Source organism: Cheilinus undulatus, linkage group 17 (assembly GCF_018320785.1).
Source record: "Cheilinus undulatus linkage group 17, ASM1832078v1, whole genome shotgun sequence".
NCBI classification, from domain to species: domain Eukaryota; kingdom Metazoa; phylum Chordata; class Actinopteri; order Labriformes; family Labridae; genus Cheilinus; species Cheilinus undulatus.
In genome coordinates this window covers 22,470,273-22,497,821 of record NC_054881.1, presented here as the reverse complement: position 1 = coordinate 22,497,821, position 27,549 = coordinate 22,470,273, and the positions used below count along the sequence as shown (strand labels likewise).

Here is a 27,549-nt window from a genome sequence, read left to right as displayed (position 1 = left end):
ATTCCCCACCTCTACAGTATGTGGAATGTGTGGGTGATATGGCCTGAAATGTATATCAAAGTATTTTTCTTGCACTTTATGGTAACAGTATTATACTACTATAATGTGGTGTGGTCTTTTTGAAGAACTTGACTTGAGTTTATGCAGAGTTTGACTGCTGTTTTTTTTCACTCATTGTGGGCTATAAACAAGCGAGTCATGAGCTAAAACACAACCTTAACAGCTGTTCAAGCCATTATTAAATGAATCAATGCAGGATCGACAAACCTAGTTGATCCAATGCAGCAGGCAGCATGTGTTAAGTCGTGGACAGGCCAATAGAGATGCTCTGCGAAGCAAACACATTTGCTATGTTGCTGTTATTACAGACATCAAGAGGAGAGATCACACGTTTTATTTGTTTACTGTGCTACACATTGATTACAGCATGAATGGGTGGTATTTGTTTAGTTACCTTGCTGGTTGTTATGCCATACCCACCAGTAGTGTGCTCAAAAGGAATTAAGTATTCAGACCAAAATCATTTTTAAGCGAGGCAGTAAACATGTTTATTTGGGATGTAAAACTGGGCATTTTAACATGAGCGTGTATGTGGCTTTGAGTGCTACTACAGCTGGCCTCTAGTGGACTCTCTAGGAACTGCCGTTTTTGCACTTCTGCATTTCCTTCATTTTTCACCACAAAGGTTGCCGCTTGTGGTTAACGCTTAAGTGGTCCTAAAATGCTTTGTGAGTAGCTCACAGTGCAAACCAAGAAAGACACTTTTTGAGAGTTTTCTGTCTCACTATTTGAATTGATCAATGAGAGAAAACAGTGGGTTAATGATTGGAAAAATAATCTCATCCATCTCTACTCATTATCTCTGCTCTCATTATTTTGAATGAGAGCCCCCTGGTGCCAGAGTTTAAATACTAGGTGTTCAAAGTATACTCAAAAATGAAAACAAACTAACACAAAAATTACACAGAAAAATCATCTCTAAATTCTGCTACTGAATCTAAGTTTATATAGAAAAAAAAAATGCTATTAATATATAGGGGGGCTACCTCTTTGCCACAGACACTCCTAATGCTGCTGGCTAAGACACAGAAACACACAGAGAAACAGATAGAGGGTGGATAAAAGCAGAATTCACCTCTACTTGTCCAATCCAACCATCTCATTCTCTCCTAATATAAATATTTCAGGGGCGAACACTCTCAAAGTGCACTAATCTCCACTTCTGTGAGTTTGAATAATGAATGCAATAAAAACACACTGCTATACCTTACGCTGCTCAAACTGCCCCTGGTTTGATGTGAATGGAAAGGTGAGCCTCTGTAAGGATTGGATGATTAGAGGGGACTATTTGTAAAGAGTTTGGAGAGGAGCAAAGAAAAAGAGAGATGCAGAAACACACAAAAAGCAAACCTGTTCAGTTTGACGGGCTGACAGGGAAGGAGGGATTCTATGGTTCACATGGCAGAGGGTAAAAAGAAGCCTGGAGGACTGTCTCTCTCTTCCATGGATTGATTCTTTATATGCCCTGTAGTCAGAAGGAGGAACACAGAGAGAAAAATGATCCTTCCAGGGACAGTTGTCTCTGTCATCCTAATGAAATTTAATGAACATTTTGTTCCAGACATAAGGAGACAGTTTGTTTTTCCACCTTGGGCAGAGGACAGGTGTAATTTTTTAATTATCTTTATAGAGTTGGCTGCCACATATGCATATAGCTGATAAACTGCTGTGACTGTAGGTGGGAAGTTGTAAGTGGGTTGTCAATGTAAAAGGAGGACAGGTTGACTTTCAGGCTTGGGGGCATACCTCTTCATCTCATTGATCTTATACTTCTGTTATTTCTCCAGACTTGTGATAAATGTTGTCAAACCATACATCATGATGCCTGATTTTAAAACACACACAATTCTAGTTGAAAGATGTTGATATATGGTTCCAAACCACAGAAACAAACAAAAAAAAAAAGTCATCAGCACCAAATATTGGGTACTTTCTTGTCTTTTAAAAAACTAAAAATGCAAAGTGCAGGCTGTTGCAGAATAAATCTTGTCATGAAATCTAGACAAAGCACAGGGCACCATTTTTGTGCAATTTTTGATCATTTTGGACACATTTCTGGCCTCTGTGTCGCAAGGACTCATGTTGTTTTCTTTCATTGGCACCAAAACAGATGTCTATCAGTTGATGTTTAATACCATCATATGGAAGTTTAAATTTTAGATTCAATGAAAACCCTAATTGGAAGTTAGTCACTATTCATAATCTTAAATATCAAGATTAAGGAATATAACCTCCATGTTAGTTTTACTGCTCACACCAACTCTTCTCCCACCAGCAAAACAAAGTTTTGAATAAAATTATACAATAAGGCACACTTTATTAAGACAGAAAAGCAGAACCTTCATGTTAATTTATACATGCTCCAGCTCCTTAAGTGTAAGCCAGTGGTTCTCAGCTAGTGGTTTGGGACACAAAAGTGGGCTCTGGCACTGTTTCCAGTGGGACACAGTGTGAGCCAGGAAAACAAATGTGACTGAGAATCTGTAATGTGAAAGTCCTAAGTGGACATACAGTACACCCAGACATTTTTTAGGTTTTCTTTTGATAACAAAAAAAAATAATGGTGTCTTTTGTCAATATTTAACTTATTTATCTAATTTCCCCAGATAGCAAAGCTGGTTTTACCTAGATAATAAAAACATTAATTGAGAAATGACCAAATTTCCATCCTGTTTTGGTAAAAAGGGTAACAGAGTAGGTAGCCTTTGCCTTCATGCATAGATTTTATGCATGTAATCATGTGCTTTTTAATCACATTTTTTTTATCCTGTTGCTTTGTTCAGTCATGTTTTTTCCATTTAAGGTCCGAACTGCAACATTTGTCATCAAATAAATGTCAGTGGTTTAATTATTTTTAGAAATCGGGTCATGATTTCTCATGAAAGGGTGGTAGCGGTGGGTCCTGATGACTAACCTGTTGAGAGCCACTGGTGTTGATCAGGCGTCAGGACGCATCAACATCGCCTTGTAATAAATTATGACCAAAATTTTAAAAACTTTTCAACTACACAAATATATTAAATGAAGAATGTTACAGTTTGGACCTTAGATGTAACAAAACGTGATTAAACAAAGAGACAGGACAAAGCAAGCATGTTCGAAAAGCACATAGTTACAGAAGTGCATACATACATTTTTACCTCATTTTCCTAAGATAAAATAGACATTCTGGTAATTTCTTGAGGAATGGCATCATATCTGAAGAAAAAAAAGCTTTGTATTTCCAAGAAAATACAATCAACAAGGTGAAATCTTGTGCAATGGACTTAAATTTTCTCATTACAGGAAAACTAACAGTATGGATATACACCAGTTAGGCATAACATTATGACCACTGACAGGTTAAGTGGATAGCACTGATTATCTCTTCCTCGTGGTACCTGTTAGTGATGGAATATATTAGGTAACAAGTAAATATTTTGTCCTCAAAGTTTACGTGTTACAAGCAGGAAAAATGTGCAAGCATGATGGGCATGTGAGAATCATAACTGGACCACGGTGCAATGGGAGGAGGAGGCCTGGTCTGATGAATCACACTTTCTTTTATATGACCAGCTGCGTGTGCGCCACTTACCTGGGAAACACATGGCACCATGATGCACTATGGGAAGAAGGCAAGCCTGTGGAGGCAATGTGATGCTTTGAGCAGTGTTCTGCTGGGAGACCTTGGGTCCTGTCATCCATGTGGACGTTACTTTGACACACACCACTGACCTTAGTATCGTTGCAGATCATGTACACCCTTTCATGGAAATGGTATTCCCTGATGGCTGTGGCTCCTTTTAGCAGGATAATGCACCCTGCCAAAAAGCAAAAATGGTTCAGGAATAGTTTGAGGAGCATTACAAGTTTTATGTGTTATATTGGCCTCCAAATTCCCAAGATCCAATCAAGCATCTGTGGGATGTGCTGGACAAACAAGTCCAATCCATGTAGGCCTAACCTCACAATTTACAGAACTTAAAGGACCTGCTGCTAACATCTTGGTGCCAGACCAAGGTTGGGTCCACTAGACCCCTGAAGGTGCTGCACACCTTCAGGGGTCTAGTGGACTCCGTGCCTTGATGGATCGGGGCTGTTTTGACAGCAAAAGCTGAATCAACACAATATTAGGCAGGTTGTCATAGTGTTATGCCTGATCTGTGTGCGTCCACTGAGGTTTTCTGTATTTCAGGGTCTTTAGACCCCCCTTTTGAAACCCACTGGAAACAGCTCCACAACCCACTTATGGGTTACGAACCATCAGTTGAGAAGCAGTGGTTAGGCCAGTGGTTCCCAAATTCATTTAATAGTCAGCTTTCTTCATATTTCTAGCCAAAAATAATAGAAATAAGTCAAAATCTCTAGAAAACAACCAGAATTTACTCCTCCTCCAGTAGAAACACGAATCACTGGTGAAGGCTAGCTTAAGTGTTGTAACTTTAAGCTAGCAGCTAGTACGCCTCAAACACACAAATTTATCCACCTGTACCTCGTGAAAAAATATTGCTTACAGTTGTAGTTTTACAACTTTGAAGAAAATAAAATGTTATAAAACATAAATAAATCACCTAAATTAATTTAAAACCCACATTTTTTGAGCGAATGTACAAAACCGACTTCAAAAAACACCACAGAAGAAGAAATCACTGACAATATTTGAACATCTAAAGGTAAGAGTTCGTCATAGACAGGTAAGCCTTTACCAAATAGGTATTTTAGTTAGTAAAAGGGTAAGAAATGAATGTAATGTATTTTCATGTCTTGCGCACATAATTTGTTGTTTCTCGACGGATTTTTGGGCTCACAACCCCTCTATAACACGCTAGCATGGCAGCTAGCTCCCAGACCTCTTCTTGGAAGTCAAAAGGGGACCTCACCCGGCATTAGTCCTTTTTCCTTCCACAACCCCCTTCTTCCCCTCCCTTCCTCCCTCCTTTCCTCTCTTGTCTCGTCTCTCCAGCACCCACAGCCAATCTGAGCCTGTGACTAAAGCGCCATCTCTCCGGCTGCACACTCCAGGCTGCATTTACTCGCTGGCTCTGCAGGGCGCTAAAAGCCACATCTGCATTTAAAGCAGATCTCTCTCTCTCTCTCTTTCCCTCTCTCGTCGGATGTCGCTCTACAGGAATCAGCAAAATACACGGAAATCAAACTACCGTGCATCAAATATACAGTAATTTTACTCTCTTGGATTTACAGACACTTTGAAGCCCCTTTTTCGCCAAGCATGGGCTGCAGAAAAGAGTCAGGAAGATAGGAAAATAGACTGATAAATGAAAACGGAAGCGTGCAGAAGGAAGAGAAACAAAAACCACGCATCGGTTTCCGGAGCTTCTCTGTCAACAAACACCTGACCTCGACCTCCTCGGACGGTGGTAGAAAAAATACTGGTTGTTGAAATGGAGATGTCGAGATTTTCTCTCATCCCGTCTCCTCCTCCAGCACGCGCGCTGCTGAGGCTGCTGATGATGATGATGTTTGCGTAGGAGTGTTGTATTTTGCGGACGGCGTTGGTACACCAGTCTCTCTACTGTTCAAACAACTCCAGACGAGCGGTGGATGGAACTGCCTGCTCCAAACATATCTCTCCGGAGATGCTATTTTAATTATCATTGAAGCCTGGCACGTTTTTTTTACTCTCTTTGGAGTGTTTTTTTTTCACGTCTTTCTGTGAGTCGGGGATGTTTTGCACGTGGAAGCGGATTGTGTCTGGAAAAGTAGTCTAAAGGCAAAGATTAAGAGAATCAAAGCGGGCATTTTGCATTTAATTAACACCTAAAGTGGATCAGACTCCATCCTTCCTTTGATATCTTTTTCTTCAGTGTTTTGCAGACTACTTTACCAACATTGGTGGCTTTGTTCCCCTCTTTTTAGTCTCATTATTTAGTGACTGAGGTTGAAACAAACTCCAACCAGCAGAGGTCGAGTCCTGAGCTCCAAGGAGCCACCAGTACCCTAGATGTGACCCAGGAATTTCCTCTTATCTCTGAAGGTAAGATCATTTACTGGAAAAGCTTTCCAATCCACTGACATATTCCTGTATTTCTTTCATTGTTCAAAAAGAGGATAGGGCACATCTGCTTGTTGAGTCATACATTCAACAGAGTTGATCGGTTTGCTAGATAGATAAATAGATAGTGTAGTTTCATGTCAGCACCATGGACAGAGCCTTAGATAGAGCTGTTTTTCTTCTCCTTGTTTCACCCACAGCATTTATAATTCATTTTAGTCCATCTACCCAGCATACAGTAAAAAAGTACCTTAGAATGTGTTTTTCTGAGCTGTAATTAATCCATGAGAGAGCTATAGACACACAAACGACTAAAGAGATGGATAAGACAGAGAGGTTAAAACAAGGAGAGGGTCTGTGCTGTGTATGATAAACTCACTGTCTGACAAAAAAAAAAAAACAGCATGGCTTGTGAGCCCAAGCTTGTCACCAACTGTTAGCTGTGGTCACATCCAGACTGTTTTTATCCCTGGGTATTTTTAAGAAGGGTTGAAACGCAGTAGGGCTGTGCACAAAGTGAAAGCATTCCTATTGACTGTGGTTAAGATGACAAAAAAACCTAAAATGTTTTTTGAAAAGAAACCCACAGGATACAGCCCACTACACACTGCGCGTTTTGGAAACAGTGTGGTGGATGAGGTAACAGCTCAAAGGTGAACCCACAAGTTGAAATGGGAATTTCATATCACAACTTGCTCAGCATTTAGGTTTGATTAAAGAAGATTTTTTCCATCTTAAAACAGAACAGAGAGCCATAAAAGTACCCCCTGCTATCATGTCATAAAGAATAAAGGGATCTAGGATAAAAGTTTTTGTCACAAGAGAACTTGGGAATATTTGTATAGTAAACTTTACCCTTCTTTAGCAGAAAGGGATGGACATAGACCATCTTTTATTAAAAGTACTGTTGCCTGCAGCCCAGATAGAGAGCAATCAGGAGCAGCAACATTATTACGTCACAGCAGCTGCACAGGCATTGTTGTGTCAGAAAAACAAGTTTTAAGCATTACTTGTAGTTACTTACATTGTTCTAACATGGATTAAACAGGTACTGTACATAGTTGTATAACCAGCACTTTTATACCTATTTTATAGTCTAATATGTTGGCTGCAGCTTATATAACAAGATGACTTACATACCAGTATAAAGTGCTGTCATTACCACAAGTGCCAGCAGCTGCCACCGCACAAGACCTAACATGGTTTAAAATTTGTCTCCATTTACTGATTCTGCCATTGTAAGGTCATAAGGATGCTGGTTTGGCTGAGAACACTCCTAAGTAAGGACAACAGGTGACAGGTCAAGAAGTGCAGGGCAATTCACAGGTTGTAAATCTGTCTCATCACTGCAGGCTAAGAACTCAACTACCGTATTAGAGCTAAGAGATGCGCAGACTCCATACAGCGAAAACAGATGGTACTGAAAGAGCTACACAGCTACACAAAAACTGCATGTTTTGGGCTTTGCTGCACAAAATTTAGATTGTCACTCAGGAGGATAGTTTAAATTTTTCCCTCTTTGGAGATTTCAAAAATAGACTGCAGCTAAAATACTAGGGCATTGGTTCCCAATCTGGGGTCCGGGCACCCCTGGGGGGGCGTCAGAGATCTCAGGGTAGGGCCCTGTCTGCTCAGACGCTGACCAAATAGACTCTATGCAAGGCAGGGTATGACGTATTTCCGGTGGAAAATAAGGCCACTTTTCAATTTCCGTTCCACAATACATGCTAATCCAAAACAGAATCTAAACCGTCCGATACTGGGTTTATTTGTCTGTTTTTGTTTGTTTGTTCGTTTCGATTGTTGTTTGTGTTAAATCTTTATTATAATGGCATCCAAACGTGCCAAAATGATGTTTCAAAAATGTGTTAATAGCCCTTCTCGACATCATTGCTGTGTACTACAGTGTAAATCTTCAGCTAAATTTACTCGTCTTTGACAGTCAGCTTGAGTAACTAATACAAATAGTGAGTAAACCGCAACAAATCTGCCATCATATGCCATCATACTCTTCTGCATTCAATCTCCCGACCAGAAGTTTGGGAGCCACCTAATGCCAAATGTGGAAGCAATCCATGCATAAAACCCATTAGATGTGCATTCAAGTACAAACCCAATGCCTGGCAGGGCCAACCCAAAAGATTAAAAAAAATAGAGTATCTGTTAATTTTTTTGGAAACAAAATATTTTTGAGAATAAACTTGAAATTTTTGAGATTATAAAGTTGTTTATTTACAAGAAACCAAACAAATTATAAAAAGAAATGAATTTCCAAGTTTAAAATGTCTGAATTTTTGACATTATAAACACAAACATTTTTCAAGTCCGAAATTTACAAGAGACCAATCTGAAAACAGTGGTAGAATAACCCCAGTCTACAGAAATGTTTCTTCTAAGGTCATTTGATAAAGTGATGTTTCTGGACTAAAATCCCAAGAATTTACTTATTGATCAGTCCCAGTAAAATGTATGATTAAATTAGGCTCTCAACTGTAGAACTTGTGCAAGGAAAACAGCTTCATTTGGTAGGATTTTCTTCCAGGCAACTGTCTGTTTTTAACTTTATAATCTAAGAAGTTCTAAGTTTGTGTCATGAAAATTAAAAACTTTTAATAACTGTGAAGTCAAAGAAAGTTTTTTTCCTTTTTTGAGCAGCCCTATATGTCATCGTACTAATGAATAGTTAATACATAGATCTTTTGAAGAGATCCAAAATTTATGTTCAAGTTTCCAAGTTGGTCCTGAGGGGGCTTGGTTTTTCTACGATATGAGTAAGGGAGGGCAGGAAAAAAGGTCAGGAACCATGGTACCAGGGGGACTTATAAGTATTTTATGGAACTTAGTTAACAGAAAGTTAAGGGCTTGTCCATAGATATTTTTGAAAATGGTGTTTTTTTTTTTCTCCACTGTATTTAAAAAAAGTCCCGTCCGCATACTTATGCTCTCTTTTTCTGCAGGAAAATGCAAAAATGCACTTTTACATGCTGTTAGAAGTATTTATTTTTTATAAACAAGTCAACAGTCGTGTCGCATCAGAGACAGCAAAAACTCCAGCAAGCTTGAAAATGTCTGTGGTCCTCTGCAATGGCCATTTAATTGTCCTAAGTTGTCCCACCAACCCAAACTTAAGTCTTAGTCTTGTCCAGAACTGCTGATAGTTGTGTCTTTGGAGTCTTGCATGAAGTAGAAGTAACCACAGTTGTAGCCAATTCAGGTGTCTCTGTGTATGTGGAAGCATGACAAAAGTCTAATTAGCAATCTTATCACCATTACAAATTTGGTTATGTCTGCCATGAAGATGAAAGTAATAACATTGCACACCAGTGACATCAACCAGAGGAAAAACTGTCACCCAGTATGACTTTACAAACACAAACCTGAAGGCCAAAATGGGCATAAGAATCTTTGTTTTCAAAAATACCCACCTATGTGTGGATATTTTTGAGCTCATCTTTGGTAAAGATTCTGGTTTCTCGACAAAGCAAACAAAGATGTCTGGCCGCTTTAACTTTGACTATGTAGTTGGATCCTGATCCACTGACTCGACAGTGAGTACAGGTCAGTTAAGGGCTAGCTTGTCACTGTAAAACAACTTGTCTTCTACTACTAAGTTGGAGTAAAAATTCAAATGGTCCGTAACTTTCTCATGTGTGATTTTTGTGCCATCATCTTGTATCTATTAATGATTTCTCATTTATATCGCTCATTTACTGGTAAATTTGATTTAAAGATACTGATTTTGATTTTCTGAACTGATCACCCTAACTTGTTTGTACATTAAGAAGCTTAAATCAAGTTTTAATTCCATTGATTCAGTTTTTATTCATATAAAGCAAAACAAAACTTATGTAATAACACTTTACATAAAGTACTCAGAGAGCACAGACCTCCACCGTTAGCCCTATCTCCCAATAGTACAGAATCATTGATAAATTCCTGGATCCAGATGGTGATCCGGATCACTCCCAAAATCTAAACAGTTCTTCCTTATGCCATTTTTTGAAATTTCCTGAAAATTTCATCAAAATCCATCCAAGACTTTTTGAGTTATGTTGCTAACAAACTAACCAACAAACAAACCCACCTGATCACATAGCCTCCTTGGCGGAGATAAAATGGTCTACTTCCTGCTCCTCTCTCAGCTCTACCTCTCTTTGCACAGGAGACACTTGGTATTTTTTCAGTTTAGAAAAGGTGTATATTAGTATTAGTATAGGCTAAAATGAGTTTGGAAGAATTAGCTTATCGGATATTGGCAAAAATCAAATATTGTGCATCCCAAGCCGTTGAATATATTAATGTGAATATATTCATGTAGCTGTCATCATCAAAAACCCAAGTGTCTTTTAAAGGATGGTGTTCGTTCTGCTTGTGTAGCTACAAGGATACTCTGGAGGTTTATGGTGACACCAACCCTCAACTAAGATGCTTAATGTTGGTCTTTCCATTAATTTCCCAGGAGCACCAATGGCTAGAGGTTGCTAACTAACTCAGATTGATATCTGGAATATTCTGCTGCATTTCCTCATTTAATGAATGACAATGAACGTTGTCATTACTTATTTTCTTCTGCTTCTGTTGCCTTGGTTTTAGCCTCATCATGCCTTGCTTTGCACACTCAGTACCATATAAGCTAGTCAAACAACGTGTGACCTTAAGCAAGCATAAGGAATAACAAGTGGGACTCAGTCTGCACAAATACATACAGTGCTTTAAGAGGGGCTACAACATTGAAAGACAAGGCGGGGCTTGTGTTCCCATGGTGACTTCTTCAATGACCCTCGGAACAACCTTGGCCCCCTGGGAGATCATTCATACTCCCTCCTGCACATAGACACAGCGTGACTATGAGTGACTGTGTGTTTCTTGCCTCCTTGCTGCTTCTGCAGAAGACGAGGATGAGAGCGAGGGAGTTGAAGGACAAGCAGATGAGTGGGATGGAGAAGCAAATTTCAAAGACAGATGGGTGATGGGAAAAAAAAAGATGAAGAGGAAAGGTGTGGAGAGAAGAACGCATCTAAAACAGGGCGCGAGAGGGACGGAGAAGAAGAGGAGAGGAGGTTTAAGAGTGAATACAATTATAGAGAAAGCACTTTTTTTCCAGGGTATTTAAAGTGTACTCACATTTCAGCTTAATTACCTTTAAAATGCTCTGCTGGGAGGAAGAATCATGATAGAGCTGCTGTGGTGGAGATAAAGAGGAGAAGTGAATGGAGTGGATGGATGGAGACTGGAGGGAGAGGGAGGGAATATGGCTGCTCAATGATCATGTTAAATAGTCACCACCCGCTCCTTCTCCCTCCCCATCCCCCCCTTCAGCACGGTGATCTCTCTGTGCTCCCCCCCCCCCCCCCCCGCAGCTACACCCCTGACATGCTAACACATCATGCTCACGCACAGATTCGTCTCCACACAGACACCAGTGTCAGTGGCGCACACGTACACGCCAGCACACGCATGAGCCGCTGGTCAGCTGCCCTCATCCCGAAGAGTGATTGTAAAAATCTGGAGCTCATTCTGAAGAGTAGAGGGGAGGCGGGGAGGGAGGAACAGAAAGAGGGTGAGGAGGCACAGCAGCAGAGGAAACAGCTATGGTTCTGTGCCCTTCTTTCCTAGCCAGAGCAGCATGAATATCAGTCATTTCCCATTAAAAACAGCCAAAATTTTTACTAAATCTCAAAAACAATCAGAGTAGAATTAGAGTTGGTGATTTTCCCTCCAAGATTCTGTTGTATTTCCTTAGTTTTAGCCATCCAACTTCTCGCTCACCATCTCAATTGACCCATTGCTGGATCCTACACCCTTAACTCAACCTGAAAACAACTAACTACAACCTTTTGCTACAGTTAACACTAATTTCAGACTGTTAAAAAATCAAATGCTAAGGCCTTGTCTACACATTGGCAGGTATTTTTTGAACACAGAGGACTGTCTCTGTGTTTTGGCCTTTTGTACAAAAACAAACAAAAACCTCCATCGTCAAAAATACACTATATGGACAAAGTAATCGGCCACCTGACTATTACACCAACAAGTACTGTGATGACATTGTATTCATACATGGACTTTAATATGGAGTTGTCCCCCTTTTGCTGCTATGACAGCCTCCAATCTTCTTGGAAGGCTTTCCACAAGATTTTGGAGTGTTTTCATGGGAATCTGTGCCCATTCATTCTGTAGAGTGCGTTTAGGAGGTCAGGCACTGATGTAGGATGAGAAGGCCTGGCTCCATTCCAGTTCATCCCAAAGGTGCTTGATGGATTTTAGGTCAGGGCTCATGTCGTTATGGTCCTTGCTTTGTGCAGTGGGGCACAGTCATGTTGGAAAAAAGAAAGGGCCTTTCCCAAACAGTTGCCACGAAGTTAGAAGCATAGCATTGTCCAAAATGTCTTGGTATGCTGGAGCATGAAGCTTGTCCTTCAGTGGCAATAAGGGGCCTAGCCCAAACCCTGAACAACCCCATACCATTATCCCTGTTGTCTCATAAGCAGGAAGCTTGGCGCAATACAGCCAGTCAGGTATTGTTCTCCTGGCATCTATCAAACCTGGACTTGGTGATGTGAGGCATGCTTGCAGCTGCACATCCATGGAATTCCATTCCATGAAGCTTCCGCCAAACAAATTTTGTGTCATATTAATGCCAGTGGAAGTTCAGAACTCTTCAGCTGTGAGTCAGTAAAGCATTGGCAATTTTTATGCACCTTAGCAGTTACTGATCCCACTCTGTAATTTTACATGGTCTTCTGCTTCATGGCTGAGTTGCTGTTGTTCCTAAACGCTTCCAGTTTCTAATAATATCACTTACAGTTGACTGTAGAATATCCAGCAGGTATGAAATTTTCAGATCTGTCTTATTACAAAGGTGGCATCCATCACAGTAGCATGCTTGATGTCACTGAGCTCTTAAGAACTATTTTGTATCACAAATGTTAATGTGGACTAGCTCTAAGAGTTAGTCAAAAAGATATGATGAAATGATGTTACAAAGCTGAAGTTGCCCTTAGCATTAGCTGTCTTAGGCTAATTTACTGTAATGCTATGATGCAACGTTTATGAAACAGTGATGTTATAAGTGATGTTAGTCACATACTGCATAAGGTTATAGACTTGATGTCTCTTTAAAGTTGCACCAACTTCCAGCGTGATTGTGCGTCATTTATTGTGCTTTGTAAAGGAGGAAACGTCAGCCAAGCACGGCCTGACCAGCTGGTCCCAACTGGTTAGATGATTTCAGTCATGTTTGATAGTTTAGTTGTATGACTGCACACACTCTCTCAGACAGAGTAGAACCAACAGCAGAGTCCCCAACTTTGGTGCGATTTTCTCTTTGTTAACTGTTGAACAGCACATTGAATCACAATGAAATCAGCAGGAATGCTTTTCTTGTGATTGTATAACAAACAGCCAGATCACAACAAAAATGTACTGTGTTCAGTTGAAGTCATAATTGTGAAAATTGGTCCTGAACTGTCTGGGATTGTTTGAGTTGGAAACAAACTCTTTTTTCAGCCGTTTAAGAAATCATTATTTTGAAAAGTCAAGTGGTAAACACATCTGACATTTTACTGACAAGCTGTTCGCTCAGAGTCATGTTGAAGCAACTGTGTGGAACTTTATTTTGTCTATTTTAGTGGACCCTGAGGTAGTTTGATCTTTGTGCTGAGCCCTGTACATGAAATCTCAGGAGGAAGTGTCTGTCTGTTTTTACTTAGAATTTGATTTAGTACTCTCTGTTACGTTTGGCTGGAGAAAGTATACACACAGACTTTCTCCCATGACAATGACATACAGCCCCACGAAAAAAAATCAAGAGACCATAAAATATGCATTTCAAAAGTTCAGATTTGTGTATGTAAAATGAAATAAAAAATACAATTCACAACTTTGCAAAATAAAATGTTCTCACTGAAGTCTTTTGCAGGTAATAACAGCTGGCTGCGGTAACAAAAAACGCCTTATTTTTAAATAAGGACATGTTCATGTCCACTTTAACAAACAATTACTTAAGAAGTGTTCACGAATCAAATTTAATGTGTCTTTCACATTGCTCTTTGGTAACATTATACCACTATTGGTGCAAAAGTAAAGCCACTGTTTTGTTTTGGCTTGTCAAGAAATCATTAAATCAGGACATGCACTTGTGTTAAAATTCAACAGACACTTCAACAGAGTTCCTACCATGCTGATTTGAGGACAATTTGGTGTAGTCCCTTCATTTTCTCCCCTTTGAGAAATCTGTATCTACAAATTTCCGGTCTTATTGTTGATGTCTGGTTGACGTTCGTGGTTTATAGAGATTGGGTCTATTGAAGGAGTTTTTCCTGCCATCTTTTGTAAAAGTTCTGTAAGAAGTCAGGATGAGACAATGTGTGAAAGCAGCAGGTAACATTCTGATCAGATTACCTGCAAGCCAGTAGACGTTGCTGATGGTGTTCATATCTCTCAAAACAATTGCTAATTTTGGGGCTTAACATGCTCAAAACTCACAAACTTTGCAGACATAACAACCCTTGTGAAAAAATACACATTTTGGTGGTTTTGTGTGTGTGCGGGCAAAAACAAAAACTTCTTGTGGGGCCCCTACACAAAGTTTGGTCTTTATGCAGGAAAATCGGTACATGTATGTATCATGTCGAGACAACCAATAAACAAATTTATTTTTTTACATTTTACAGATGACCCATTAAAAAAAACATATTTATTGAACTTCTGTGTTGCAAAGCAAGGTCACCCATTTTAACAGACTCTGCTAAGGGATTTTTCCTTTTTTTTAATCTTGTCTCAAGATGTTTTTGATAATTCTAGACTAGATGGAGATCTTAAGTTTTGAGAACTGTGAGTTTTCACCTCAAAACAAGGCTACAATCTGATCCCAGAGTTTGAATCATTATCATCTCCTCTAAAATCTATTCCATCAGCCTCTGCGGACCATTCAACCTAGGTCTAGACCTTATGATTTTTGGTCTGCATATGCATCATCGTGATACCTGCAAAATGGCCTCTTGTACCCATGCCAGAATCCTAACAGGAAGTCCACCAGCTTTGGGTCAGTTTAAAAATAATGTGTTTTTGATGGTGCCAACTTTAACCTGTTGGGACTTTCGTTGAAATTATTCTGCGTTCTTTGACAACAGCATCACACTGAACACGACCTAATGCAAACATCTCATCATAGCGCCCTCTACTGGTAACAGAAAACCACACAAATGGGTCATATGTTAATTCCTCTCTTACTGTGATGATGAACTATCAAGCTCAGAACTGAACTCCTCAGTAATATTCCACAACATAGATGTGTTTGATTAAAGGACGCCTCACTGGCCATGGCATTTTGATAATCTTGACAGTTTGTTGGTGTAACTCAATATCTACATCTTAGCAACTTGCTTTGACATCCTGCCCCCTAGTGTTGACAGCCAGTACTATCTCATATACAAAGTGCAACATACTCATTATTTTCAATTAAATGACAGTCCTGGGAGGATCTACAAGGTCTGCAACACAGTGTATGGTTTACCAACACCCAGCAGTGGCATCCCCACTGTGACACACCCTGACATGTGCCATTGTGCGAGGGCCCTTCAGTATTGTTTGCAGCCCTAGTTCATGTTCATTGCTGCTCACTTGCAATGGACCATGATCATAATCTGCCATCAGCAGAGCATCCTGTTGCCCAAGCATTGCCAGTAAGGTACTCTATCCCTTGTCTTCAACCCCCTGACTACATAACACTGTTAGACATTTTCAAGTTGAGTACAGGAGCACTGATTAGTTCCACACCTCAGTTTACTACTTGTTTTGAAGTGAGAACTTTATAGATATTCATGAAGTCTGTAAGGTTTTTTGACGGACCAGTAACCTGCTCTTGTCATTTCATGGATTGCTTTCATTTAATGAGGGAGAAAAGCAGTTAAAAGTGGCCTTGCTTAGGCACTGGTTTAGCTCAGCTGGTAAAGCAGACGCCCATATACAGAGTCAAGACTCTTTATGCACTGGTCACCACTTCGGTGCATGTCTTCCCCTGTGTTTTTTTCCCCATATTTCGTGTCTCTTTTCAGCTGTCCTATCAAAATAAAGGCAGAAATCCCCCAAAATAATCATAAAAACTGGCCTTGCTGGTTAATGCCACAAAAAACACCAAAGTGCTTTGCAAGCAGCACAAACCAGAAAGGTCACTTTTTGACAGCTTTTCTCCCTCATTGTGTAAAAATTATTCACAATTATTCATGTATTCACACTTCATTTCAAAACAAGAAGTAAGCAGCAGAAGATGGGGAGCGGAGTGCCATGCCTGTACTTGTCATCTTTTGTCACTGCTGTGGCTGAGAGCTCCCTTGCGGCAGAGTCTACATACTGCAAATTTAACTACTTTTAAAGTCTTCACAGTACAGTGATAGATGAGGTAAAATGGATGCTTGAAGTAGACTTTGAATTAAATTGAGAGGTAGCAATGATGTCTGTGGCCTTAAATATAAGAAGAAAATAACAGGAGTTCCCTTTAAGCCTTGCAAAGTTTGCCTGTCTAAATGGCCTGCAGCATGCTGCATATATTACACGGCATTTATAAAGGCAGACGACACACTATAACTTTTACATTTGCATCACGTCTTTAAGTAGAACTTACAGTATACACAGTACATTTAAAAGAACCCTGGGGGGCTTTCTCATTACAAACGTTATGCTGCAAAGGCTTCACCCTCATTATAGGAATAGTAAAGAAAAGCTGCAAATCAGAGACAGGAAGACATTTGTCAACTTGTTGCAGCAGAAAGTGGCAAGAGCAAAAGTATTTTAAACAAGAGAACTAAGCAAGGTTGTGACATACTCTGACAAAGCTTGATCCCTAGAAACATGAAGATTTACAATCAGAAATACTACTTTTCCTTTATTTTGTGACACTGTTTGTCTGCACAGTCATGTTGTCGGTTAAGAGAGGATCATGCTGTTTTAAAGCTGGTAAAAAAAAGTTGCTTCAAGTACAATAAAGCCAGAACTTCTAAGCCTAAACCACCCACTCAAGACACAGAACAGGCGATGGTAAAATGTCAGTCTGTAAAAGCCCCGTTACCATAGTAACTGAAGCCCCGTTTGTACTTTTACACATACTGTTGCTTGAACACTGACCATTAGCGCTAACAGCTAAGCAATCATCACCCCCGAGCTTTTGAACACATTTCCTTTAACTGTCTATACATTTAATGAAGGACTTATATCCATCCTCTCATGCTCTTAAAGGTGCACTCTGCTCACTCTTCCTCTTCTTCTCTTTTTTTATTCCTGCATACCACTCTTCTCCATGCTTTTATATCTAACTCTTTGCTACCACCTCATACACCTTTCCGTAGATTTATTAAAACATGTCCCCTGATGCACCTGCATGAATATTTGGACCTTTGGATGCAGTAGAGGAAGTTAAAGGGCTAGCTTTAGCAGAATATACTGAAAGATCATGCATTTTATATGTTAGCTCAAACGTATGTAAGACTTTGCCTCCAGGACATTTTTCTGTAGGTGAGGAGAATATTTATTCAGTACATTACACTTTTCAGTTGTGTGTGCGTATGTCAGATAAGCTGCACATAACTCATCTGATTTTAAAGGTTAAATCCTTTTTCACAGAATGCAGATCATTATCGACACTATGAATGTTTACAGTTTGAATTTATGCACATAAAGAATGTCAAAAAATATATAGGAAGAGATTTTGCGTTTGGATTTTACATTTGTAGTGAACTTGTAAAACCCGTATTCCCATTGCCCTAAACAGTCCTCATCAGTTATCCCTGGTTAATAGATTTTTATTACATCAAAGTGCCTCAGATTCTCAGTTTTGAATGCCATTTCTACTATGGACTATATTTGCAAACTATATGGAAAGTAACTTAATTTTTTCTGCTGAAAGTTTGTTCACCCATCCTGCAAAAAGGGGGGTGCAAGGTCCTCTCTGCTCTGATGTTGTCAAACATAGTTGTGCAATTATTTTACTAAAACCCTAATTAGAAACATGTTGTATGACAGTGTATTGGGGCCACCCCAAAAGATTAAAAAATATGATTATCTGTTCATTTGTGAGTAAAAAGGGACACTTTTTGTGACCATAAAATCTGACATTTACTAGAAACCTTTACTAGAAAAGTTTAAAAAGTTGTACATTTTTTGAGAAAAAAAATCCTAGAAATTCCCAAGATAAAAAAGTCATAAATTTTAACAATAGAAACTCAAAAATGTCAGGCTTTTATTTTTAAAAAATTACGTCAGTGTAAAATCAGAAATTCACAAGAAACTAAACTGGAAACTGTTCTTCTGTTTTTGCTGAATAGTCTTAAAAACTCATAGTTTTGGTGTGTATTTTCATGTGTATTTATGACTTTCAAAGGATTTTTTTTTTTTTTTTTAGAGTTATGACTTTTAAAACCTAAGAATTTTGGGTTAATGGTTGTAAATAACAAATCCTTTTTATTGTTTTTATTTTTGAAAGTGTCTCTAATACGCTGTTGTAATAATTGAATTTAGTCTGATTTTAATGGTTTGAACCAGCACTGACTTCTTGTAGTCCATAGAAGGCATAAGCATGCACATTTGGTCCTACAGTGAAATGGTGATTTTGCATTCTTTCCTTACAGAAAGAAGTTATAGTTTTTACAGAGCAGAGGCCTTTGTTGGATAAGAGTTTTGCTTTTTGAAAAACAAATCAAAGTGTTTTTTCCAGATCACTGAGTGGGCAGCTCTGGGAAGACGAGATCAGAGGAGTGTTAAGTTTGACATTTAGACTTCTTACATGAAGGTGAAAGGAACAAATCTCAGGGAAGTGGCATTTTTCAGATGACAGTTTTTTCTGCTGTTTTGCCACTTTGGTATTTTGTTACTTGAAGGGGAACAACAATCGGAGAAAATCCCTAAAAGAGCAAACATTGTGGGCTTTCAAGTGGTCAGATTTTGGCATGCTTTGCCACTGACCAGATCAAACAAGTAGCTAGTACTCTACCAACATGGACTTAACTTTTTGCCCTGTCAGGCTTTCTGCACACTTTTTAAATAAATCAAGTAGATTTGAGTTTCTGATCCACGCAAGGTTTTTTCTGCACTGCAGTGTTGATGCATTTGGGATATAAAAGGAGTCAATGGCTTTGATTTAACCTGACACACCATATCCACAGTTTAACATATGTGTCCAGTCCAGCTCTTCTTGTAATGAAAAAAGGTGGTCCAATTCTGCTCAAAACTGCTGCCATAGCTACATCTGAGCTAATTGCTACACTTGTCGCCATTGTTCGCGAGCTTGCAGTACAACTTAATTTCACCAGAGGTTACCCTCTCCTCCTCAAATGTTGCTGATTGGTCTGGTCTGAGAACCGACACACTTGTTTCAGATTGATGCATGCAAGTTCAATCTGCCTGACGACAGACATGAAATCTAGCCAGTCAATCGACTTTTCAAGGTTAGTTTTGCTTCCTAATGTCCCAGGTTGAAAGCTTAATTTGCATATCTTGGAAGTAGCCTCATAATTAATAATAATGATAATATATTTTATTTATAAGCACCTTTCTCAACACTCAAGGTCACTTTACAGATTAAAAGAGAACAATAAAACAACAAGATAAAGCAAACACAACAAGATAAAGTAAACACAATTATTAATTAGTTTTAGTATCCTAAAATTTCCATGCATTTTCCCATATTCCTTTCCTTCTCTTTGCAGGCAACATTTGTGAACCCTGTCATGATCCTGGAATCTAACAGAATAAAAATCAATTTAATCCAGTCAAACCAGATCACATCGTCAGATACCAAAAGATTCACACCCATTTTCATGAGCACTCTTTGCATTCCCAACATCTTTTGTAACTTCAGCATCACAGCCAAGTGGCTAAATACTACCAAATAATATGGTCACTCTGAAACCGCCACACATAACTGTTTGTAATGTTAGTGGAAAGTTTGCCAAAAGTAGAGGTTCTAGTTATGAAAATTACACATTCTCCTAGTACAAGAAGCAGGAAACTAAGCAAGCTGTTGAACCAGACGATGTGATCAAGCTCTCTGAACTTCTGCCGAGCAGACAGTGAGTACTGTTAGCCTACTATTCTTATTATTTAACATCAGATGTATTTGAAATGTGATGAGACAACCAGTTGTTTGTTCCAGCTGTTTGGTCAAGTGTGTTTTCACTGCAAATAAACCATTTCAGGGTTTGGTTGAAATTGACTTGAGACCATCTCGTCCCAAGCAATATTAGCTCGCTTGTTTTGTAAGATTGCTGTTTCAGTTCAACCTGGTGACTTTCAGCTAAATGCATCTGTGGTTGTTTCTATTTGTTTATATTTTATTAAATGCAACACAAATGTTCTGACATAATGATAAACAAAAAAGGGACATTAGTGAGAACTCTGTTTTTATCAGTTGCTGTAATGACCACATAGACAAAAGCAGCCAGTTGTAAGTTACCAGTTGACACAGTCACTATTTAAATTGATATACTGGGAGCTTTGCGACTGTTTGTGGAGGAAATGCTGTAGAAACCTTCTGCAAATGGTGTCTTATGACCATTGATCATTGATTTTGATATTTAGTGATTTCTGATCTCATTATTCATCTTAGTAATCTCCTTGAGTGTCGCCATTTATGTAGTTTACATCCAACACATCAGGTAGTGCATTCAGACCCCTTCACTTTTTTCAGTTTTATGTTGCAGCCTGATGCTGCAGCCATTTAAATTTTTTTTTTTTTTTTTGTAATTGATCTACACAGTGAAAACAGAGTTTAAGATTTTTTTTTTTACAAATTTATCAAAAAGAACAAATATCACACTGACATAAGTATTCAGACCCTTTACTCAGTACATGGTTGAAGCACCTTGTCTTTTTGAATATGACTCAACAAGTTTTGCACACCTGGATTGGGGGATTTTCTGCCATTCTTCTTGCAAATCCTCTCAATCTCAGTTATTTTCAGGTCTCTTCAGGGACGTTCAATGAGGTTCAAGTCAGGGCTCTGGCTTGGCCACTCTAGCACACTGACAGAATTGTCCCCAAGCCACAGCTATGTTGTCTTGTCTGTGTGCCAAGGGTCATTGTCATGTTGGAAGGTGAACCTTCGGCCCAGTCTGGGGTCCTGAGCGCTGCAGAACAGGTTTTCATTGAAGATATCTCTGTACTTTGCCCAATTCAGCTTTCCCTCAACCCTGACCAGTCTCCCAGTCCCTGCTGTTGAAAAACACCCCCACAGCATGATGCTGCCACCATCATGCTTCAATGTTGGGATGGTATTGGGTAGATGCCTGGTTTCCTCCAGACATAATTTTAGAACTGACAGCAAACATTTCAATCTTTCAAGAGTCTGAGAGTCATTCAGGTGCTTTGGCAGCTCCTAGCAAGCTGTCATTTGTTTTGCACTGAGGAGAGGCTTCTGTCTAGGCATTCATCACTGCAGCCTACATCAGTGGAGTGCTGCAGTGATTGTTGTTCTTCACTGAACTTTGTTCCATCTCCACACAGGATCTCTGGAGCTCTGTCAGAGTGACCATCAGGATCTTTGTTACCTCACCAACCCCCAATTGCTCAGTTTGGCCGGGCAACCAGCTCTTGAAAGAGTCCTGGTTGTGTCAAACTTCATCCATTTGAGAATTATGGAGTCCACTGTGCTCTGGGTAACCTTCAGTACAGCAGAATTTTTTGTAGCCTTCCCCAGATCTGTCCCTTGCAGCAATCCTGTCTGTGGCTAGTTTTTGCTCCAATATATATTGTCAGCTGTGAGGCCTTCTGTAGAGAGAAGTCCAATCAAATCATGTCCAATCAATTTGATTTACCACAGTTGGACTCAAATCAAGGCATAGAAATATCCCAGTAACGATCCAGAGAAATGGGAAACCTGAGCTAAATCATGGCATCAGGCTGCAACACAACAAAATTGAAAAAAGTGAAGGGGGTCTGAATACTTTTTGAATGCATTGTATATGGGAGATTTCTCATGCACCCTCAAGACCTTTAATGTGTGCATAGGCAAATATATTTACCTGAAACGGACACATGCAAGGAAAGAGCAAGTATATCTCTAGCTTTAGTCTCCTGTAACTTCTTGTAGACACCACAGACACATTTCAGTATGCAATGTAGCATTCAGCAGCATCTCTCAGTCTCTCTGTTGGAGCTGCCTTCTCTGCTTGTGGGTGGCTATGCAGCTCAAAACTATGTTCAAAACACAGAGGCCTGCCTTCGCTCCCTGCGGCTGCTTGTCTTCACCAGCTGAGAACAGACAAAGACGAAAAAAGTTAATACAAAGAGAGGCTAAACAAAGAGACGGAGGCTACAACAGCAGAGACAGCAAGAGAGCAGGTGGAGTAAAAGCAAAAGATGACAAAAAAAAAAGTGAGTGACACGGCTGGCAGTCAGCCAAGAATTTTGATGTGGATATAAAAAGATAAAGGAGAGCAGCAGAGCAGCACAGGTGCACAGCTGGCTTTAGAGACAGCTTTTAGCAAAGGAAAAACAACAACATGCACAGAAACACAAGCAGCTGCAAGGAAGTTTAGCCTGCAGTGTACTGCAAACTTCCACAAACATCCAAGCCTTCCAGTTAAGTCTGGTTTCAAGAACAGTCCTGTGCTTATTCTGCTGCTTATAAACCTTCTGTTTAGCCAGATGTTAGCATGAACAGCAGCAGCAGTTGGGGTTATGTAGCGGTGAGCGCTGAGCTAACCAGGTTATGATGCTATAATATGACTTGACCTTCACAACACTACCTCTTGTTTCACTACATTTACTCTGGCACCTGGCCAAGCGTGTGTGCATTTGCGTGTGCGTGTCACTGCAAAGTGTGAGTACTTATCCCCCTCAGGTATTGTATGGGGCTTTTTAATGCACACATTCAGATTAAATATCACATGAAATATCCATTATCCAGAATGAGGACATTATGGCTGATTAGGTTACGTGTCCTTGACTCAATATTCACTCTGCTGCAAAACAACCCTTTGTTTCAACCTTATCTCCTCTCATGCAGGCATTATTCTAAGAAACACAAAGAGAGAAAGACATTTTATCAAAGCTAGGAAACATAAAAGAACATGAGCTGTAAAGAGATTGCTCTAATATCTATCAAGGACTGTGACAAGTGAGATACTTTAAATGAAAATGAAGTGTTATAGGCTGCATTTAAGAGCGGAAATGCCACCAAACAGATACATGAATACAGCTTGCAAGACACTAACACCTTGTGCACATAAAGGCGCGTATTCTCTCTATTCACAGCAAAACTTTGTTTGACAGGCATACAGAGAGTCACACACCGGGGTTGACCGTGCATGAAAAGTGTAAACAGCCAGCGTTTGCACACACAAAAGCAAACAAGATAGGATATGAAATCCAACATTACCATCACACTGTGAAGTGACTTCCTGCAGGTAGTGAAATTTCAGAACAAGAAAGAGTGTCGAGTCTGGTTTTGAATGCAAGGGAAGAAGTGATGCTTGATACATGCAGACAAACAGCAAGATTGTTTATCTGCCACTTTGTGTATGTTGACTCCTCAGTGTGAGACAGAGACAGCTGCTAGAAATCCAAATCAGAAATCTACATCTATGTCAGTCCTCCTTCAGTCAACTGTTGTATTCTAAGAAATTTACAAAATCATACCACCAGTGATTTTTAGTGATTTCTTGTCCTCTTTTAATGGCAGCATGTGTTCATGACTTTGCAGTTTTCCACATTCTTTGCAATTTTTCTAACTTTGCAAAGCAGATGGATTGGTCAGTCATGAGACAGATCCATCTTGCAACGCTTTAATCTGAAATGATAGCGCCCAGTTGTTGGCATTAGTTTCCATTGGTTACAGCCAGAGTTTAGCTGTTCTGTAAGCCTACAATTGCTGCCGGTATAGCAATTAGCCTGGATGTAGCTAGATAGATAGTCGTTTATTGTCATTGCATTGTGAAAATGCAACGAAATCACATTTGGCAATCTCCTCTGTAGCAGCAAACACAGTGGTCCAAGCGGTGGTTAGAAATCTGCAGCCTCACGTCATCCATCCTGCTGGCGAGGGAGTGGGCACCCGGGAGGAAGATGCTCAGTACGGCAGGTTTGTGTGTGGCCGCTCTTAGCCTAGCCTGCAGCCCGGCTTGTTTGCCCCGCTTTCCCCTTCTTGCACAATGCTGTCGCTGCCTTCTCCTTGCTGGCTGTAGGTGTTGTGCTGCTCCATGTTCTCCTCCTGTCAGTCTCCGAGCGCCCCATTCTCCAGATAATCTACATCAGGAAAGATATAAACTCTGTGGGCATGCAGTTAGTTCTGGTGTAGGCCAATGCATTTGTTGTTCGCGCCGCCCCATGCTACCTCAGTAGGTAGCATTCAGTAGTCTCCTGTTGATCAGGCAGTGTTCCGTTGCAGTTACTGGCAATTGTTGTTAGCTTTTAAGCTAGCCAGGAGTTGTAGTTGAGACTGAAGTCTTCTGAAAAGTATGGCTGCAGTTTTTGTCAGAACTGGAAGAAAAATATTTAGCAGAAATGATGATTTTTATCTTCTCCTGATCAGCTTCAGACAGAGTTTGTTGCACCAACTGGCTCCAGTAATAGTTTGCAACAATAGCAGCCACTGTGAAAATCAAAGAGCTAAAGACCTGATGCTAATTGGTCGGCAGATAAAACACGTCATAAGTTATAGAGCACCCCATCATGCTTTATGAATGCAAAAGTTTAAAGTGTGTTATTTTTTATGCACAAATCAGAACTTAAAGAGAGCTTATGTTGTTCATAAGGATTCAAAATATGAACTCACAGTAGCCATATCAAAAGGAGGAAAAAATGTACCCTAATACATAATAATGGTGTTGTCCATGGTGAAATTTATGTTACTGATGTTGTCGATCAGACTGAATATTTGTGGAAACAGCAAGATGCACACTTATAAAGCAGAAGTAGCAGCGGATCAGGAGGCTGTGAGACTTACTTTGTCAAACTTTCTTTAGTGTTTAAATGCCTGCTGAACCAGCACTACGCTATTAGCCTTTGGCTTGGTGTTAATGCTAGCAACTACTGCCACTTTATATCCTGTTACTAGTCCATTATTAGGATGATGACTCTTACGTGACTTTTAAGATCTCTTGTGTTGAAACATGAGGACCCCTAACTATAGGGCAGGACTGTCGAGCAGACCAGACTTATGTTGACAGCCCTCTGCTGAAGCTGCGCTGGGTTTGGAAAGGACTAGAAGGAAGGCTAGGGTTGGAGAAAAGCAAGAAGAGGAGAGGGACAAAAGAAACAACAAAATACCAAATTAAAGTCAAATATATGGCACTTGTGACCATAAACTTATCTCACATTTTGTAGGAAATTGCTATAATTGTAAACAAACACCATTGATACCAGAGATTTTATTATTGAAATGATAAAATTTTGAAAAATATTTGCATTATCATTAATAATTTAGTGGTATCGGTTTATATTGTGTATCCCAAGTATTATATGCTATGGTATGTTATGCTATGCTACTGTATGGTACAGGATGGTATAGTATGTTATTCTATGCTATTCTATGCTATGTTATGCTATTTTATTGTATTGTATTAGATCAAATTGTATCCTATATCGTATCATATCATATTGTATTGGAATATATCATATCCTATTGTACCATATTTTATAGCAATATAGTTTATCATTTTGTGTCACAATGTATCGAATTGGATCCTATCCTATCTTTTTTTTAACCTGTCCTTTAGTATCATATCCTATCATATGGTATTGAATATATTGTAAGTACTGTATCGCATTGCATCATATTGTATCATACTGATCATATATCATATCGCATTCTGTTGTACCATATTCTTTAGCATTGTATCATATCATATTGTATCCTATTGTATCATATCATATTGTATCCTATTGTATCATATCATATTGTATCATATGATAACAAATTGTCATTTAGCCTTCAATGCCCACCTCTATTTGTACATGTAGTACACAAAAGCTACACAAAATTGGCCTATATATACTATATATACACTACACCTACACAACACAACTTACATTTTAACTTCTTTTTTTTAAGTCACTACAAAAAACAAAGCATTTTAGGCTGTAACAATCAAGGAAAAGCAAAATCCTGGAGGGGCATACAAATGTAGCTGTTTTTACTGATTCACAGAGTTACTTTTAATTTCTACTTTTGCTGGTTACAGTGATGAATAATCATAGAACAAAATTTGCAAATCATATGCCAACTGAGAGCTGGAGATCTTGGCTATTTTTGTTCATCCAAACTGTGGATGCTTACCAGCCCTAAACCCATGGCAAAATAGCGTAGGAGTGAATTGGTGTTCAGCATTTAGAAAACTAGAACAGGACCTCTCACTGTAAGTGAAGTCCATTACCATTCAATTCATGTGAACTTCTGTTGCTGGGGGAAAGAAGGCAAAGTAGGGAAAGAGTCTAAAACAGGAATGATCTCATTGTCAAGTGTCAAGGAGCAAATGTAATTTAATGGTGTCTTATCTAATTCAGGAAGAGGAAAAGGAATTCAATTTATTTGAGGGCAGTGTATTACCCTGAACAGAGCATGTAGCCAGAGGGAAGGCTTGTGTGTGGGGGTTTATGTGTGTGTGCTTGTTTTGCAGTAATATATTAATCTGTCATAGGGCCAGACTCAGCATGGTGTTATCTGCTTGCATGGCTAACATGGCTGCGTGGTTTTTCCCACCAGGAGGTCCCAACGAAGCACCGAGTGTCACAACAAACCGTTCCCTCTGTCGCTGCAATTTCTCAGGAGCAGACTTGACTGACAGTGAACTTATAAACCATGTGAACCAACAGCAGGCAGGCAGGCAGCGACTACTCTTACACTGTTATCATTCAGTTTGGAGCTACAACGGAATAAAATAGACTCACCGGAGCACTCTACAAGCATACAGAGAATTTGGAAGGCCAAGGGTAAAACATGCTGAGATTTGGTTTGTTTGTTGCTTCCATTATTGTTCTTTTTATTAGCCAATATAAGAGAACAAATAGTGCAGTGAGTTTGCATAAATACCTCTCTCAGCAGACTGATATTGTGTTGTAAGCAGCAGTTTATTTCCGCAGGGCTCTCGAATTGGAGATGCAGTCGAGTAATGGCTCGGCTGTCTGCTGTATTTATGCAGCGCTGAGCAGAAACAGAACTGTTTATGCTATTAGACTGAAGTTGTTTGAGATGCATGAATGTTTGTGTGGATAGGAGAGAGAGAGTTAGTGAGAGAGTGCATGTGTGTTAGTGGACATGTTGGAAAACACAAGAGCCATGATCTAACCTTGCCCAAAACTACTTTCTCTGTCATATCAACCTTAATGCAAACCAGTTAAAGTGAAGAGATTTCAATCTGCAGAGTTTGTTGTTACTGTCTTGCATTATCTGCCTTGTAACAATATATTCCACTTATTTATGACTTAAAAATAAATCATCTGTAAAAAATAGGTAACCATTACTCTTCACGCTTTATCAAAATGTCTGTAAAGGTCTGCACCTGTTA

The 27,549-nt window shown here is 39.5% G+C and overlaps 1 protein-coding gene across 2 annotated transcripts in view; it reads left to right on the top strand.

Annotated features, from left to right (window-relative positions):
• The first annotated feature begins 5,186 nt into the window (after positions 1-5,186).
• The window catches only part of fam163ba (family with sequence similarity 163 member B, genome duplicate a), a 58,362-nt gene continuing 35,999 nt past the window's right edge, over positions 5,187-27,549 (top strand). The window contains exon 1 of one of the 2 annotated variants that reach the window (XM_041811372.1): positions 5,187-6,034. The gene's annotated coding sequence lies outside the window, so the exon portion shown is untranslated. Of the gene's footprint in view, positions 6,035-24,012; positions 24,126-27,549 lie in introns of those variants that run through there. The other variant, XM_041811373.1, reaches the window with a different exon arrangement.